Raw genomic sequence first — 17,670 nt, forward strand, 5'->3', positions numbered from 1 at the left:
TATAATTCCAGTTGCCCTACTTCTTGGAAAGGATGTGGGTGTTCATCCATGATAGGGTCAGTGGAATGGTCTGGCAGTTGTTCTAAACACCCATTAAGATGTATCTTTGTGAGTAATTCACATATATTTGCATCACTTCCCCCACTCCTTTCTGCACTTCTAAACTTTCAATTAAATGGAGGACCCATAAGCAGCATCACTAGAATTATGCAGCATAATGCAGCACATTTTGTGTTAATGTTAGTTCAATATTTTGTCATTTTTTACACGTTAACGTTGTCTGGATAAAGGTTTCACCTTATTAGTACCAGTTAGACAACCAAATACAGCAGTATGCAACTGAAAGGTGAACATTCAACCTTTTGCAACGTCCCTTCCCCAGATATGCAAATTATTCAACAGACAATAGATTATGTGGCAAAAGTGGCAAATCTATAATTATGTGGGGAAAAAAGCGCAGCAGAATGGCATTATCCCAGAGGCCCTGACCATAAATCATTTAATAAGGTTGGGAAACTACATGGCACCTACTTTTTGCACGTGAAGTAGGGAAAGGGGACTGTCAGTGAAAAAGTATTATCTTTGTGAAGTTAAACAAAAAGCTGAAATATCATAGTCACTTAAAGAGCACACGTGAACTTTTCGCAAAGTAGAAAATCATGTAGGGCATGGGCAAACAAGCTTTGGCGGGGTGGGGGTCACACAATTATATGAAAGTAAAATATCTCACGTCTCATTCAAATGCATAGGCCTGCATGGAGTTCTGACTTTTTTTAAGCAGGCCAACAACATCTGCTCCACTTAAAACCCAGAGTTTTCATTCAATCGTTTTTGGATTGAATTCGTTTTCACAGCCTGCCTTCCACGTTGTGAAACCTAAAGATGAACCTATCGGTGATCCTCTTAATGGAATGGCTTAAACATACTCCAGTGCCGATCCATTTAAATGTTGGTCCTATATTTAAACACCAAGCTGTATAGTACACGATTGTTTTTATTTCACACAACGAACCTTAACTTTCTGTGGGATCGTCAAGATTTAACTGTAGTTTTTCTAGATGCGTGCTGACATCGCTACTATGTTCAGGCTCCGCACGTATGCTGTTTATTTTATTATGCTGTTGTAGCCAAGTAGCAGCCTTCTGTCGCCATTTCATCTAAGCTTTCATGTGGGGGCTCTTTGAAAACCTTCAGCCCTAAATAATAGCCCCCCTCATCCCTCCCTTCTCCTGAGAAGCCAAATCATGTGAACAAGTGCAGGGTCGGAGGCCGCAGCTTTTAGTTATGACAAGGGATTTTGCGGGGCCTAGTTTGCTTGAGTGAGCCTCTTCTTCAAAGGGTTTTATATTGGCGGGCATGTCAGGGCTTATCAGCTTCACTTGCTGCTAAACGCGGTGGACGCTAAAACGGATAAGATAGCTACCAGGATGGATAATCTGGAATTCGTAGTGTGAAAAAGAGACTACATTTGGGAGCCTGGCCTCTGGCAAGACTGGGTCAAAAGGCGAGAGAGCCTTTGCCCGGTGTGTTATTGGACGAGAGGAGTTACTGAAAGCGAAAGCGACCGATCCTGTAGTCCTTCTTGACCTGTCAAACAGATTTTATTGGATGGGCCGGGAATAAGGGATATGTAGGAGCGAATTGTACTTAACTCCACGCCTGTTTACATTGGCACTGTGTTAATTGTCCCTATTGTGGAGTAGATGCAAGTGCAGGTCTATATTAAAGTTTGATATTTTGCCACCATCAATACCACTGTCATGTATATATATATATATGTATATATATATATATATATATATATATATATACATACACACACACCCCTACTTCCCCCCTCCCCCCCTATTTTTTCCCTTTGATTTGTGCTACCCATGAAAAAGAACGGGTGAGGAGAATGATCCATGTGTTGCTCTCCACATTGTTACTTGACTGAGCTAAAAAGTCACACCAGTAGGGTGTATATACCCAAATGCAGAAATAATGTGATCCCCTTCAGTGTCCATGTACGTGTACCCAAGGCTATTGCTGTGCAAGTAATGCCTCAATTACTTGTTGAGTGTTCACATTACAGACAGGCACAACATTCTCTCCTTGTTCCTGGTCTGGAACTTAACTAATAATTGAGGTAATACACAGGCGCCTTCAATCCCTCTATAAAAGCTCATATCTAATTTCCTTATTACAGTCGAATTGTGATGTCTCTGGTCATCTGTAATAATGAAATTAAGTAGCTGCTCAACTGTAATAAGTTGCCAAAGCTGAGTTGTGACCTCATAATGCCTGCTATAATGCCTGCGGCCAGATTACAGCTAATTACAGCTGCAGTTTAAACAAGGAAGAGGAGAACTGTTCTTTACTTGTTCTGATATAGTTTTCAAAAAATAAACATCAGCAGAAAGGACACATTTAAGATAAAATGTTCACTTGTTCCACACAGCAGCATGTTCCTACACATTCCCAGCAAAAAAAAAATCTTTAAAATCTGACATACATTAAACTGATTCTAATATTGTTTTGCAACAAATTACTAACTGCCTTTGATGTGTTTGATTTAATCTATAGATTGCTACTTTAATTCTTCACATTTGCAAACATACTGTGTCATTTAAAAGAGCAAATACTAAGGATTTAAGCAGTTTGTGGGAATGGTGATGGTGTAGTCATTTATTATAAGGACTACATTGTCCTCTGCCATACATCAAAAAGATGCTGCAAGTGACGTCAGAGTTCTATGACCCTTTAAAGGAACACAGCATTCAGGCTTGTTCCTCTAGAGGGTCATGGAACTCCTCGGTGACTTGCAGCATCCTTACAATTTACAGCAGGGCATACTTTCTCCAATATATTAGAATGAATTAGACTGAATGCTCCAGTGAAGGTAGTGGAGTGTCTCTGGCCAATAATGACTGCTACATATCTTCTGCTCCAACATTCCAGTGCTTGCATTCTGTTTTTCCCTATTTATGTTAGAACATTCTACCCTCAGTGGGTGACATATTTGTATATTCTAATAGCGTTGTAGCCCTTCTTCTTCAGGCTATACAGGTTGTTTTAAAGCGCTTTTTCCTCACTATACTTGCCCGCAGCTTGGGTTTTAAACCTGTGAAGGCCTTTAACAATTGTTATTGCCCTCTGCACAATGTTAAAATGCTATATTACAACATTAGCATGTTGAGAGCTCCACTGGAGACAATGGCGTGACTTAGGACCGATAGTGGCTCATACAGAGCTTCTGCTCCAACAGTCCAATGTTTATATTCCTGGTTCTTCTTTTTCAGGTTTCACATACAGACAGCTTTTAGATGTCTGTTATCAAAGACCTTTTGTGTACAATACCAATTACTGGAGTGGGCTTTGGGTCAGCCCATTCTCTCGTAGGGGATCTTCATTTATAGTCATAATCACTGAATAGTCCTGCCCACATGTGGGGACCCCCTAGTACTTGCTCATAATATGTTTTGATAAGTGTAGATGTTCGTCTTTCTTCGGGAAGGCCCACAGAGTCACTTAGGAGAGAAAACTATTATGCAGCCTATAGGAGCAGGCTACAATGGCCCACTTCTTCATCTTGTACTTAAAAAGGGGGCCAGCAGAATTATATATGTATATAATTTCATGATATTTTGGTAAAACAGCATAGATGTCTTTCACAAACCCTTTTTCAATAGAGATGAAGCAAAGCAGGACAGTGTAGCCCCATAGGCTGTCATTATATGAGTTAAAATAGAGACTGTACCTTTAAGAACCAAGAGACCACCAGTATCCCATCATGCTCAGCAGGTGGCAGTAGTTTCAGTTCTTTTTTACAGCTCCCGCTGACAAGATCCTGGAGCATTGAGCTTGGCCTTTTGAGGCTTTTTGTCATCCAAATGTTTCAGTAGAATTTGGTGACAACACTTTTACTCAGCAGTTTTCATCTTTTTCTGTATTTTTTCCTAACAGAAAAGTAAGGTGTTTTGTCAAATAAAATGCCTTCTTTATTTGACAAGTGCCCTGCCTGTGTGAGGAAGAAGGCCAAAATCAGACCCTCATGAGGTTTGCATTATCTGCCTTCCAGCATTTCATGTTCCTGACTTGTGATCACTGCAGGAACTTTTCACCTCACACCTTACGAGAAAGGGAGAAGATTTGCCTCTATGGGACTGAGAAGGGATGGCAACAACAAGAACAGGTTGAAGGTGGGACCTCGGAGCGAGGGGTAGGCCAGCCTTCCACCAGGGCTCTTCCATCAACCTCAGAAGAACTTGGGAGGTCCCAAAAGAGGATTCTTGCTCAAATATGACATCGTACCCGTCGACAGCGAGACGGTGGACGAGGCAAGGTATGACTCCTACCTGTTTGCCGTCATGAGCTGGATTGACGTCAATACATCGTCTAGTCGCAGACCATGGTCCACGTTGAACAGTGTCTCATCGTCAGGAAGGAGTGAATTGACGTTGAGGTGTCAATGTCGAGGAGCAGATCAATGTCGAGGCGTCATAGTAGAATGTCAACGTTGAGGAGACACCAGGAGACAATAAAGAAAAGGAGACAAATTTACTTGTCTCTGGATTCTCAGTATTCAAGAATATATTCGCCTTCTCCCATCTTCATCTCCATCTCATCCACCTGTGCCTTCCCCTCATATTCCACCACCACTGACAACGCAACCTCCAGTGCCCCTTCCAACTGCGCCAGTTCCTCCAAGGAGATCCCTTACCACGACATAGATGGTGCTCCCGAACTCCCCATCACTCGCACCATTGCAGACACCATAGTTCTAGGCATTCTTCACCATCTTTGCGCCATTCTCAACAATGGCATAGGTCACACCGGTCAAGGTCCAGATCTAGAGCTTACACAAGGTCCCGTCATAGATCTAGAGATGCTACGTCCACCTCTACGAGAGGATATTCTCCGACATTGTGTGACTCTCCACCGTCTCATATCTCTCCAGTGGACGACATTACAATATTCCAAGAGGCCATGCTATGTGGAGGGACCAAACTTAATATACAGATGTCGGTACCTACACCCTCCACATCTGTAATATATGAGACAATACATTAATCAATAGCCTCAAGAACACCACTACCAGTGGTCCCTGGCCTCTTGGAGCCAGCAGTGGAGCTGTTTTGACACCGACCACAGTTAAGCCTGCTTCGTCAAAGCTACAAAAGAAATACCAGCCTCCTGATCAAGATCCTCTATTCTTCTGCTCTGATCCGCCTCCAGACTCTGTGGTAATATTAGCAGTCAAAAAGCACTACTCCACATGTCCATCATCATCTGTTCCTCCTGATAAGGAGAGCAAGAAACTAGACTCTGCAGGCCGCAAAGTCTGCAGCACTGCTGCAACAACATTGAAAGCAGCCAGTGCAACTGCTTTCCTGGGCAGATATGGTAGAGCTCTCTGGGACTCTATCCAGCATTTTGAAGATCATCTTCCCAGAGACAAACGGGAGGATTTCATGGAAATAGTCAACACAGGGCACCATGGTCTCTAATGAAGTGGTAAGTGCAGCGGCAAAACCTTCCCTTTTAGGGAATACTCTCACGGAGTGGCCTTAAAAAACCATGATTGGCTTTAACATCTCTCTAGTCGGAGTCTAAGCAAAGGATCCAAAACTTACATTCTGAGGTTCCACTCTCTTTGGAAGTCAAACTGATGATGAGATGGCATGCATAAAAAGTGAAATGGAAACCCTTACAATGGTGGGACTAAAGAGACCAAAAGAGTAGACAACATTTTCCAGACCATATCAAGGCTGCTTTTACCCTAAAATGGTTCAAGCCCCTCATTGCTATCCAGATCGACCACTGCAACAGCACCAAAGACCTTTCCAACAGCCACAAAAGCAGACAAGAGGATGATCTACCCAGCAACCTGCTCAAGGGGGTAAACCGGCAATAACATTCAAGCCATGAATCCCATCTTCCCCCTCTTCTGTTACCCACTCCGGTAGGGGGAAGCATTTCTCATCATCTTGCAGAGTGGCAAAACATCACACAAGGTGCCTGGGCTCTGAATATTGTACAAAATGAGTATTGTCTTAGGTTCACAAGCTTGACACCATCCATATCTCTGAAACCGTCCAATTTCCATCTCCCATTGCTACGGTTGGAAGTCAACATCCGCTTACAGAAGAAGGAGGTGGAAGCTGTTCCTCACAGACACCAGGGGGCAGGCATTTACTCCAGGTACATTCTGGTGAAAAAGAAAGACAAGAACAAATTCAGACCCATACTCGACCTCAAAGTAGCCAACAAATGGATTTGTTAAGAAAAGTTCTGGATGCTGGCATTACAGGGGGATTGGATTTCCTCCATCAACCATCAGGATGCATATTTTCATATTCCAATTGCAAGAAAGCATCGAAAGTTCTTGAGGTTCGTTGTGGGACAGGACCATTATCAGTCTCAAATACTTCCATTTTGTCTAAAGTCAACGCCCAGAACCTTCTCAAAGTGCATGGCAGTGGTGGCGGCCCATCTGAGAAAACACATCTTCATCTACCCATACCTAGACGATTGGCTCATAAATGCCTCACTGTCTCAGGAAGCATAACTTCATTACACCTGGACCTGCAATCTCCTTCAATGGTGGGGTTTCATATCAACCTCAGCAAATCAGCACCTATCCCGGTTCAAACCTTGCATTACTTGGGAGCCTCCATCAACACCAAACAAGCAAGGTTGTGTCCTTTGGAGGAGAGAGGCTTATCAATCCTTCAGAAGTGTCACTCTCTCATGAAAGTCTCTCTTCAGTGGTGAGGGCAATGTCGTCTCTTCTCGGCTTGATGGCCTCCTGAATCTTCCTCAAACCGCACGCCCGTCTTCACATGTGACCTCTCCAAGAATGTCGCAAGAATGAGTGGGAGCAACTGATGGGCAACTGGGAATACAAGTTAAAATTATACCTTCATGCAAAGCAATCCCTGAAATGGTGGTGTTCACCAGCCCACCTGCTTCGAGGAATGCCATTTCATCAGCATATTCCACCTCAATCAATAGTGACAGATGCATCACTTCTAGGTTGGGGAGCCCACATGGATCATCTCCAAATTCAAGGCAAGTGGTCACACAGAGAGATGACCTACCACATCAATCTCCTTGATCTACCCGCAGTCCATCTGGCGCTCAAGGCGTTTCGCCGTCGTTCACAACCCAGTCCCTGCTTGTTCAACAAGCAGGGAGAAACAAGGTCCAAGCCCTTGTCACATGAGGCCCAAATGATCTGGAAATGGCTCATAGCCAAGAACCTGTCGATCACGGCAACACACTTTCTAGGTGTCCATAATGCTCAGGCAGATCCTCTCAGCAGAGATCCCTAAGAAAACCACAAATGGGTCTTACACGACAACATCATATAATACAGCTTCAAGCTGTGGGGCACTCCAACCATTGACTTGTTCTCCACCGCAGAAAACAAAAAATGCCGAAGCTTCGTCTCGAAGTACTTCCAGCCAAGGACACTGAGGAATGCCCTATGATCAACTGGTCCGGCACATTTCTTTCTGCCTTTCCTCTATTTCCTTTGATTCCGTCAGTCCTCATCAAGCTGCCCACTGGAGAACCAAGATGATCCTAATAGCTCTGGAGTGGCCACGTCAATGGTGGTTTACAGACCTTCTTCAAAGGTCACATCGTCCACATCTCAATCTGCCATGCAAACCAGACCTTCTAAAAAAATGTAGAGGCCATATGGACCACTCAAGCCTCTTCTCCTTGAATTTGGCGGCATGGCTCTTGAGCTAGTGCAGTATGGCTATTTGAATCTGCCACAACATTGCATTGAGAGCCTCAAGGAAGCTAAGCCGCCTTCCTCCAGCTCCGCATCTGCCTTCAAGTGGAAGAGATTTTGCATTTGGTGTTCCTCCAAGACCGTGGACCCTGCAGCTTGCCAAGAAGATGTCATTCTTCTGTACTTGCTACACTTGGCAAAATCTGGCTTGCAGTTCTCTTCCATAAAGATGCCCCTGGCAGCCTTTACTGCCTATAGAAAACGTCTTTCACAAATCTCTTTTTCCAAAATCCCTGTAATAAAGCATTTTCTAAAAGGGTTGAAGAAGGTTTTCACTCCCATTAGGCGGCCTTCACCTCCCTGGGACCTCAACATAGTCCTTTCATGACTTATGCAGGACCCTTTCGAGGCCATTTACAAGGCTTCCCTGCAACGTCTTCCTTGGGAAACAGCTTTCCTTGTAGCAATAACATCAGCTCTCAGGGTTAGCGAAATCCAAGCACTGTGCTCTCACGAACCATACACATTCTTCCATTCTAACAAAGTGGTCATGAGGACTCACCTGAAATTCCTTCCTAAGTTTATTTTGGATTTCCATGCCAACTTGTTTCCCCAATTGGCAAAACCTTTAGCATCCTCTGTAAGTCCTAGTAAATGGTACCCCTGGTGCCTGGGGTACTAAAGACTGCTCCTAAGGGTTGCAGCATGAATTGTGCCACCCTCACCAAGCACATGACAGACTGTCATTGCAGGCTGCGTGTCCTGGTGCAGACAAAAGTGAAAATATGACCCCTAACACTGTATGTAATATATGTAAGTCACCCCTCTAGCAGGCCTTACAACCCTAAGGCAGGGAGCATTATAGTACATGTGAGGGCATATCTGCCCAAGCCGATAGGTCCCTGCTATGTCTTTGTTGAATCTCAGACATAAGTGACCAGGGAAGCTATTTTAAATACATGTGCTGGACACTGGTCACCTATATGATGGCTTCACTGAATATAGGGATGTTTGGTATCAAACATTTCATATTGGTGAACCCACACTGATGCCAATGTTGGATTTACCAATACAGACACCCAGAGGGCACCTTAGTAAATCTACCAGCTCCTAGTGTGTTAACAGACTGGTCCTGACCAGTTTAGCCACCTTAGCCACATTTGTGACCCCCCTAAGGTGAAAGTCAGTGCTCTCGGGGTCTAGAGACAAAAGCCTGCATTGGTGGGGGTGTTGACACTTCCTCCAAGCAGGATGGACATTCCAGGATAGGAAGTTTCAAAGGCCTAGCTGCCTTTGTAATGCGACCCATGTCTCTCCAAATGCAAGAGATGACCAGCCCCCCTGATCCCATTTTTGGCAGCAAGACAGGAAAATTAAGCAGATTAGGAAGTGTGCCCACTACATGCCAGTCCCACCCCTAAGGCAAACAAGCTAAAGTGGACACCACTTTTTAAATTTCTCCATCTTCATTTGGAAGGAAGTAGGCCACTAGGGGTCAGGGTTATGCCCACTTCCCAATGGAAGTGGTCTTAGGGTATAGTCCCCCTAAAGGTGAGCAGCCCATTGGCTGCTAGCTGGCACTCCCTGTAACGCCCCTAAATTGAGTATTTAGGTGGCACCCTTGAACCCCAGAACTCAGATCCTGAGGACCTAAGAAGACCAAGGACAAAGAAGAGTCTCACCCGCTTAAGAGAAGAGAAGCAGCTGATCTGGTAACAGCCCCGCAGGCCTGTCTGCAACCCTTGACGGGCTCTGCACCAAAACATGGCTCATCCTGAAGATGAACCTCCAGAAACCTGGGAGGGCTGCCTGCCTTAAAAAAAGATTCAAGCCCCCTTGAGCAGAGGACCTGCTCTCCAACCAACTCTACAGAAAGGACTCTGCAGCTTCCGGAACCGCAAAGACCAGACACCTGAAGTCACCACTGCACCCGCCGTTACCAACACAAGTGGGAGTGGATTTCCGATGCCAACAAGGTTCCCCAGGGTCCGAGCCCATTGTGTTTTCACCCCTTCTGGGTTTCCCGAAGTCGCCTGCAGCCTCTGTACACAGGCCCACTCTCCTGCAACCTCTGTTGGTGAGAGAAACCTGACATTTGAAGCAACCACTGCACCTGTTGCCGCGGGCTCGGGTTGAAGTGGACCCCTAGTATCAACGACGTCCCTCAGCTCTCCTGATCTTGAATCCACTGTGGTTTAACCCCTATTGGACTCCACAATGACGCTTGTAGCCTCAGACCAAACGATCCCCCCAACCGTAAGTGCTCCTGGACAAGGAAACCCGATGCCTAAGGACACCCTGGCATTTGTCGCCCCTGGGTGAAGAGGATCAAAGGTGCATCTGTGTCCCCAAGCACCCCACGTTTACGACCTACTTGTTGGGTGTCCCCGACTGCAGCCCAAATACACGGAGACCAATCCCCTTTGAAATACATTGGACACCAAACACTGTGCTAGACCTCTGCACCCGGCCGTCCCAGTGCTGCCCCGAGTGACTTGTTGGTGTGGTCCTGACCCTTGCCTAGTATTCACTTTAAATCTACAAGATTGGTCCTGTGAGTCATCGTAAAGTGCTTGTTTGCAGAATGTGATTTCCTTCCATAGGTTAACATTTAAGAACTCTAACAATTGCAGTGTCAAATTCTGCATGTGAATTTATGTTTAAAAAAGTACTTGCCTTATAACGAAGTTTTTTGGTTTAAAACATACATAAAAAGAAGTATTATTCTAAATTGGTCTCGGATTTATTCTTTGAGTGTGTGTCTCATTTATTTCCTCTGTGAGTACCACAAATGCTTAGCACTACCCTCTGATGAGCCTAACTGCTTGCCTACACTGCCACAAAATAGAGCGTTAGTTCTATCTACTTTTGCCTCCGCAAACCAATTGGGGATCCACTCAACTCTCTGCACGGTGTACTTCTCGATAGTGCACTGTATAGAGAGCCAGCTTCCTACACTGGTGGTACAGCGGTGGGGTCTGAGATTTTGCATTTGCTGATACCACTTAGTAAGTGGCTACACAAATGAATCCAAAAAGTTCCTTTAGTTAAATTGCATTTTTGAATTGGTTGTTTTTGCCAAATTCTTAGAAGTAACTGTTAGGGCCCTGGTAAGGCCCCTGTAGTGTTACAGTGAATGTATAAAAAGAGAGAAGGCCTTCTCTTGCTAATGCGCGGATCATGAGAAAGTGCTGAATTGTATGTAGTCAAGGACAAACACAAGCCCAAACTGTTAAGGATGTCAGAATATAGAGCAAGAATAGAGTGGGGGCTTGGAGAGAAGGCAGACATGAGTTGTAGTAGATAAATATAATTAGTAACACAGCAGAAATGGAAGGTCACAGCATGCACCACAGGCCCACATTTTAATACACATCTCTGAGAAAGAACGTAGATCACAGCAACACAAAGGAACATGATAAGCCTGTGATTACACACTGCACAGCAACAGACGTGTAGGGAAGAAAGTACTGATATGCTTTAAAGTTTAAGACCATGATGGACACCGTGGTTCCGACTACTAAACAATGTATCAATAACAGGTGCATTTCAGTCACTTTTTTGTAACATGGTTAGATGATTTTGCAGAAACTATTGCTTCTTGTTGAAACTATTAGAGATAACAATGTGCTTCAAGCCCAGTATTTATTATGCATGCCGACGAATAAAACATTGTGGGTTTGAGACTATATAAGACACTGTCTGTCATGTTGCAGTCTGAGTTCAGTTTCAGTTCTACAGAGCTTATCTGACCTCTCGGCTGTATTTGATAAAAACCTATACTATATTGCCAACCAGAATTGTGTTGTTCCTTTATTTCTTCCCTGTCAACATTAGGCATAACCAGCCAGAAGCCCCCCTTCCGTTCCGGACTATTGCATAACAAGACGCCGTCTGCCCAGATTGATGAGAGTACTGCACAGAAATTAGGTGAACAGACACTGTGCTTTAAAACTAAAGTCTGCATATTCAAAACAGGTGGGATGATTTCCTGAGGTTGCCATCCTAAAGGGTGAGGAGAGGTCGGGCTTCATACCTTAAAATTCTAATTGCATGATTCTGTGGCAATCATAGTATGGAGGGAAGAGGAAATGCATGCATGATTTATGTGTTTTTTTCAGGATGCAATGTTATGGTTAGAGAAATGAAATGTGGGGATTTTCCAGTCAGACTGGAAGACTAGCTTATGTGAATCCCCCTTGAAATAGAAGGGAAGAATAACAGGCAATAGTGTATTACCCATGGGACAGCTCTTGGAAGGGACTTTCCTTTGGTGAGTGGCTGACCGGTATCCCGGTTAAATCTAAAGGGCTTGAGTAGAAATAGTGAGGCAACCGGTAACAAGTATGAAGTCTGACGTGGTCATCGCTGGCAGGCCTTACGCCCGCTCCCAAATTCCCAGATTTAAGATATCTGGAAGACGTCTTTAAGGGAGAGCGACCGAGGCTGAGGCATCAGTTGGAGAATCTGATGATTGGGTAAGGGAACAACCGGATGGTTGGTGTCAACTGACTGTGCCCTGAGCACGGTCAGACTCATGTTTGCAAACCCAAAAAGCACACTAGTTGCAAGTAGATATCCCTCCATGACTACAGAGGTTGACTTAAAGAATACAGTATTTCATAATCATAAGGACCAAAAAATAGAGAAGTGTCAGGGGTCTCCACCGGTTGTCATGTGGTCTTCTATAAGCGAAGTAGAAAGGGTACAAGATCTTTGCCATATTTGTGATATTCCAATACAAACCCCTAGAGCAGTGGTCTCCAAACCTTTTAATGCCGCCCCCCCTCCCTCCCCCCCCCCCCCCCCCGGTTGAAAAATAAAAATCATTGGGCCCCCCTTCAGAATTTTTCACAATTATTTTATAAAGATGGCAATGTTTAAATATGTCTAGACCTATTTAAACATTGCTGTTAAGTACTGTTACCTTTTTAAAAATGCAATAACATGCTTTTGCTTAAAACAAAGGCCTGTTATCTGTATAATGCTTCTTTTGGCTAGAGTCTGGCGACCCCCCCGGGACCACTTCAGGCCCCCCTAGGGGGGCCCTCCCCCCAGTTTGAAGACCTCTGCCCTAGAGTGTCCTACAAGAGGGGAAACATTATTTCAGATAAAAACATGGGGAGCAAAAGTAAAAAAAAATCCCAAGACAAGTGCAAAGTTTAATAATAATTCTCGAAGAATGAGACTGATGATTCACTGTGGCAGAAAACAGATGACAGTGATTAAAATAGATATTTCAGTGGGTTTATGGAGAACCCCCATGTCCATGTAACATCCCTCGGTTTGAAATAATAACACAGTCACCTATTACACCAGAGGCTCTCCTTGGTGCATTTTCACAGACATTCACAATTCAAGAGTTTAAAACACGAGTGGGAGACCAGATCCCAAGCACTGCAAATAGTTACTTACATCCATGATAATGTTGTAACGTATTGTGTCAGTGTAGGAAGTTGGCTTTGTATATACTATTTCAAAGTAAGAAATAGTGTGCACAGAGTCCAAGGGTTCCCCTTAGAGGTAAGATAGTGGCAAAATTAGATAATTCTAATGCTCTATTTTGTGGTAGTGTGGTCAAGCAGTAAGCTTATCAGAGGGTAGTGTTGTACACACACAGGCAATAAATGAGGAACACACACTCAATGACTTACTCCAGGCCAATAGGTTTTTATATAGAAAAATATATTTTCTTAGTTTATTTTAAGAACCACAGGTTCAAGATTTGAAGTAAATACATAAAATGCAAGGTACTCCACACAGGTAAGTTAGGAACTTTGAATAAAAGCAATATCATATACAGTCTTTGTTAAAATGGCAATAAGCTATTTTAAAAGTGGACACAGTGCAAAAATCAACAGTTCTTGGGGGAGGTAAGTAAAGGTTAGATTGTGAGGTAAGTAAGACACTTAAAAGTCTCAGTTCCTGAGCATAGGCACCCCACCGTTAGGGGTTCAAGGCAACCCCAAAGTTACCACACCAGCAGCTCAGGGCTGGTCAGGTCCAGAGGTCAAAGAGGTGCCCAAAACACATAGGCGCCTATGGAGAACAGGGGTGCTCTGGTTCCAGTCTGCCAGCAGGTAAGTATCTGTGTCCTCGGGGGCAGACCAGGGGGTTTTGTAGGGCACTGGGGGGGACACAAGTAGGCACACAAAACACACCCTCAACGGCACAGGGGCGGCCTGGTACAGTATGCAAAGCAGGCGTCGGGTTTTAGATAGGAAACAATGGAGGGACCCGTGGGTCACTCTAGCGCTGCAGGCAGGCACAGGGGGGGCTTCTCGGGCCAGCCACCACCTGGGCTAGGCAGAGGGTCGCCTGGCTGTTACTCCTGCACTGAGGTTCAGTTCCTTCAGGTCCTGGGGCCTGTGGGTGCAGTGCTGGTTCTAGGCGTCGGGTCCCTTATTACAGGCAGTCGCGGTCAGGGGTAGCCTCTAGATTCTCTCTGTAGGCGTCGCTGTGGGGGTCCAGGAGGGTCATCTCAGGCTACTCACGGGGTCACAGTCGCCGGGGAGTCCTCCCTGTGGTGTTTTTTTCTCTGGATCTCGAGCCGGGGGCGTCGAGTGCAGAGTGGGAAGTCTCATACTTCTGGCAGGAAACGTCTTTTAAGTTGTGGAAAAGTTGCAAGTTTGTTGCACATTGTTGAGCAGAGCCGCTGCCCATGGGAGTTTCTTGGTCCTGGGGGTCAGAGTAGTCCTCCAAGGCTTCAGAGGTCACTGGTCCCTGTTGGATGCGTCTCTGGTTGCAGGTTTTCAACTCTGGAGACAGGCCGGTAGGGCTGGGGCCAAAGCAGTTTTCGCCGTCCGTCGTCTCTGCAGGCTTGTAGGTCAGCAGTCCTCCTTCTTTAGTTCAGGTTGCAGGAATCTGATTTCCTGGGTTCTTGGTTGCCCCTAAATACTAGATTTAGGGGTGTGCTTAGGTCTGGGAGGGCAGTAGCCAATGGCTACTGTCCCGGGGGGTGGCTACACCCTCTTTGTGCCTCCTCCTTGTGGGGAGGGGGGCACATCCCTAATCCTGGGCAGTCCTCCAAAACTAAGATTAAGGATTTCTAAAGGCAGGTGTCACCTCATCTCAGGGCACCTTAGGGGCTGTCCTGACTGGTGGGTGACTCCTCCATGTTTTTCTCATTATCTCCTCCAGCCTTGCCGCCAAATGTGGGGGTAGTGGCCAGAGGGGCGGGGCATCTCCACTAGTTGGGATGCCCTGGGGTGCTGTAACAAAGGGGGTGAGCCTTTGAGGCTCACCGCCAGGTGTTACAGTTCCTGCAGGGGGAGGTGTGAAGCACCTCCACCCAGTGCAGGCTTTGTTCCTGGCCACAGAGTGAGAAAGGCACTCTCCCCATGTGGCCAGCAACTCGTCTGGTTGTGGCAGGCTGGCAGAAACCGGTCAGCCCCACACTAGAAGTCGGATTGGTATTCAGGGGGCATCTCTAAGATGCCCTCTGGGTGCATGTTACAATAAAATGCACACTGGCATCAGTGTGCATTTATTGTGCTGAGAAGTTTGATACCAAACTTCCCAGATTTCAGTGTAGCCATTATGGGACTGTGGAGTTCGTGTTTGACAAACTCCCAGACCATATACTCTTATGGCTACCCTGCACTTACAATGTCTAAGGTTTTGCTTAGGCACTGTAGGGGCATAGTGCTCATGCACATATGCCCTCACCTGTGGTATAGTGCACCCTGTCTTAGGGCTGTAAGGCCTGCTAGAGGGGTGACTTACCTATGCCACAGGCAGTGTGAGGTTGGCATGGCACTCTGAGGGGAGTGCCATGTCGACTTAGTCCTTTTCTCCCCACCAGCACACACAAGCTGTGAGACAGTGTGCATGTGCTGAGTGAGGGGTCCCCAGGGTGGCATAAGACATGCTGCAGCCCTTAGAGACCTTCCCTGGCATCAGGGCCCTTGGTACCAGGGGTACCATTTACAAAGGACTTATCTGAGTGCCAGGTCTGTGCCAATTGTGGAAGCAAAGGTACAGTTTAGGGAAAGAACACTGGTGCTGGGGCCTGGTTAGCAGGGTCCCAGCACACTTTCAATCATAACTGGCATCAGCAAAGGCAAAACGTTAGGGGGTAACCATGCCAAGGAGGCATTTCCTTACAAGCAACCAATTCTTTAATAAGAGAAGTAATACCCAGGTGGGGAATTGCAGAAGTGATTTGCTCATATAAAGGCACACACTTTGATAATGCAATGTTCCGTCATAGAGACTCCTAATATAGTAACAAGACTGCTGGATTTGGACAGCAGCACCACCGAGCGCGAGGGACTGAGTCTGGTCGGGTGCTGGGTGACAGCTGTCGGCATAACCCTTCTGGCCAGCCAGCACCACCTCACCAATACCCAAGAGTAAAGGTGATTTGTGGCAGCCCCATGACATCTAGATTTCGCCGTGGAATCGTGGTGGAACAGATCTTACCCCTTTCTTTCAGTCATATATGTCTCACACATTCTAAGGCAATACAGAAGCAGGACTCGGTTCAATAAGTTTTATTGAATCAACTGCATTCTATGTAAAAATGCATGTATTGCGATTATAAGGCTGATAAAACATAAAAACAAGGCAGTGACAAGGAAAACGAAACATAGGAAAAGTCCCACCATACTGTCACAACAAGGGTTCTAGAATCCCTACCTGCACTACTAATATTCTTTACAAGAGCATGGCAGTGTAACCCCCAATCTGCCCATCAGCCCCCCTGAAAGGAACTCATCACCCATACCTGTGTTTGTCGGTAGGGAAGAGGTTTGTTGGTCTACTGAGAGTCCTCCCACATGGAGGTGGAGAAGGCTTTGGGTCTCAGTAGAAACTGCAAAGGAGACTTGCAGCATACGATGGCAACTAGTGGGAATTCCCCTCCATCATGTAGGGGACGTGTTTTATAATAAAACATCTGGTGTTCTGAGAAAACTGCCCTGACGTGACAACATGTATATTTCTATGTCTGAGAGTTGGGGACATGCTAAACGCTTTGTGCTGGCAATAGCTTGTAACTTATCACATTCAGCCTTCAGTGAAGCACAGAATAAAAATGTTCTGCAGAGAAAAGCTTATAAAATATTAAACACATATCCAGTAAAATAAAGCTTTTGCTAATTCATAAGAAGAATGAAAATGCATGTCTCAGAGTGAAAAGGCCCAAGCTGAAGACCTAAGCTAAAATAACATGACTGTGTAATAGGTAAAGTAACCTCACAACATTTTCAGCACATTTTCACCTTCCTATAAATAAAACATAAGTTGTCATCTGTTTGTCACCAACCGGTACTGGTAATTGAGGGAATACTGGTCTAATTCCACCCTCAACCTCATCTATCCCACACCTTTAGTGGTTAATGGATATACAGATTTCTCTTGGGAGCTTGTGTGGGATAGCATCACTCCCATAACTCTCTCTTTGTGTTTTATATCTGTTTGTCACCCACAAACTAAAGGTATAGTGGAGTGCCTCAATGGCATCCTAAAAGTAAAAAAAGCAAACTGTGCTACGTTACAAAAGAAGTGGCTGTGTGCCTATCTCTAGCTTTATACACCTTCAGAAATCAGCCAGGTAGTGACCACAATTTGACCCTGTACCAGACAGTTACAGGACACCTGTGCCTACACCCTTAACAATAGCGTGGCAAAAGACAGATGCCCATAAGACGGCTAAGGTTTTGGGGAATGAGATGAGTTGTTATTTATCTCAGTTATTGAAGTCTGTCAAGTTAGTCTCTAAACAGGTATTGCAAAAGGAGAAGTGCACCACCTCAGCCCAGCAGACCAGTCCAATACCCGTTGGCCAAAACAAGGCAGTTTTGTGAGAAAATAGAAATTCAAAGGCCCTTTCTCAGTGACAATGAGTACTCCCACTGCAGTGAAAGTGAATGTCAGAAAACCATGGATACACTTTTTGGACATTCGACTGGACCCTGCTTTGTGCCAGGCATCGCTATCAT

At 45.3% G+C, this 17,670-nt stretch overlaps 1 long non-coding RNA gene across 9 annotated transcripts in view; it reads left to right on the forward strand.

Annotated features, from left to right (window-relative positions):
* LOC138248725 (uncharacterized) overlaps nucleotides 1-17,670 on the forward strand; it is a 75,484-nt gene that overhangs the window by 43,153 nt on the left and 14,661 nt on the right. For 6 of the 9 annotated variants that reach the window (XR_011194632.1, XR_011194628.1, XR_011194629.1 and 3 more), the window contains exon 3: nucleotides 11,564-11,704. This is a non-coding gene — a long non-coding RNA (uncharacterized lncRNA). Of the gene's footprint in view, nucleotides 1-11,563; nucleotides 11,739-17,670 lie in introns of all 9 variants that reach the window. The other 3 variants (XR_011194633.1, XR_011194636.1, XR_011194631.1) reach the window with 2 other exon arrangements.

This window comes from Pleurodeles waltl, chromosome 8 (genome assembly GCF_031143425.1).
Source record: "Pleurodeles waltl isolate 20211129_DDA chromosome 8, aPleWal1.hap1.20221129, whole genome shotgun sequence".
Classification (NCBI taxonomy): Eukaryota; Metazoa; Chordata; class Amphibia; order Caudata; family Salamandridae; genus Pleurodeles; species Pleurodeles waltl.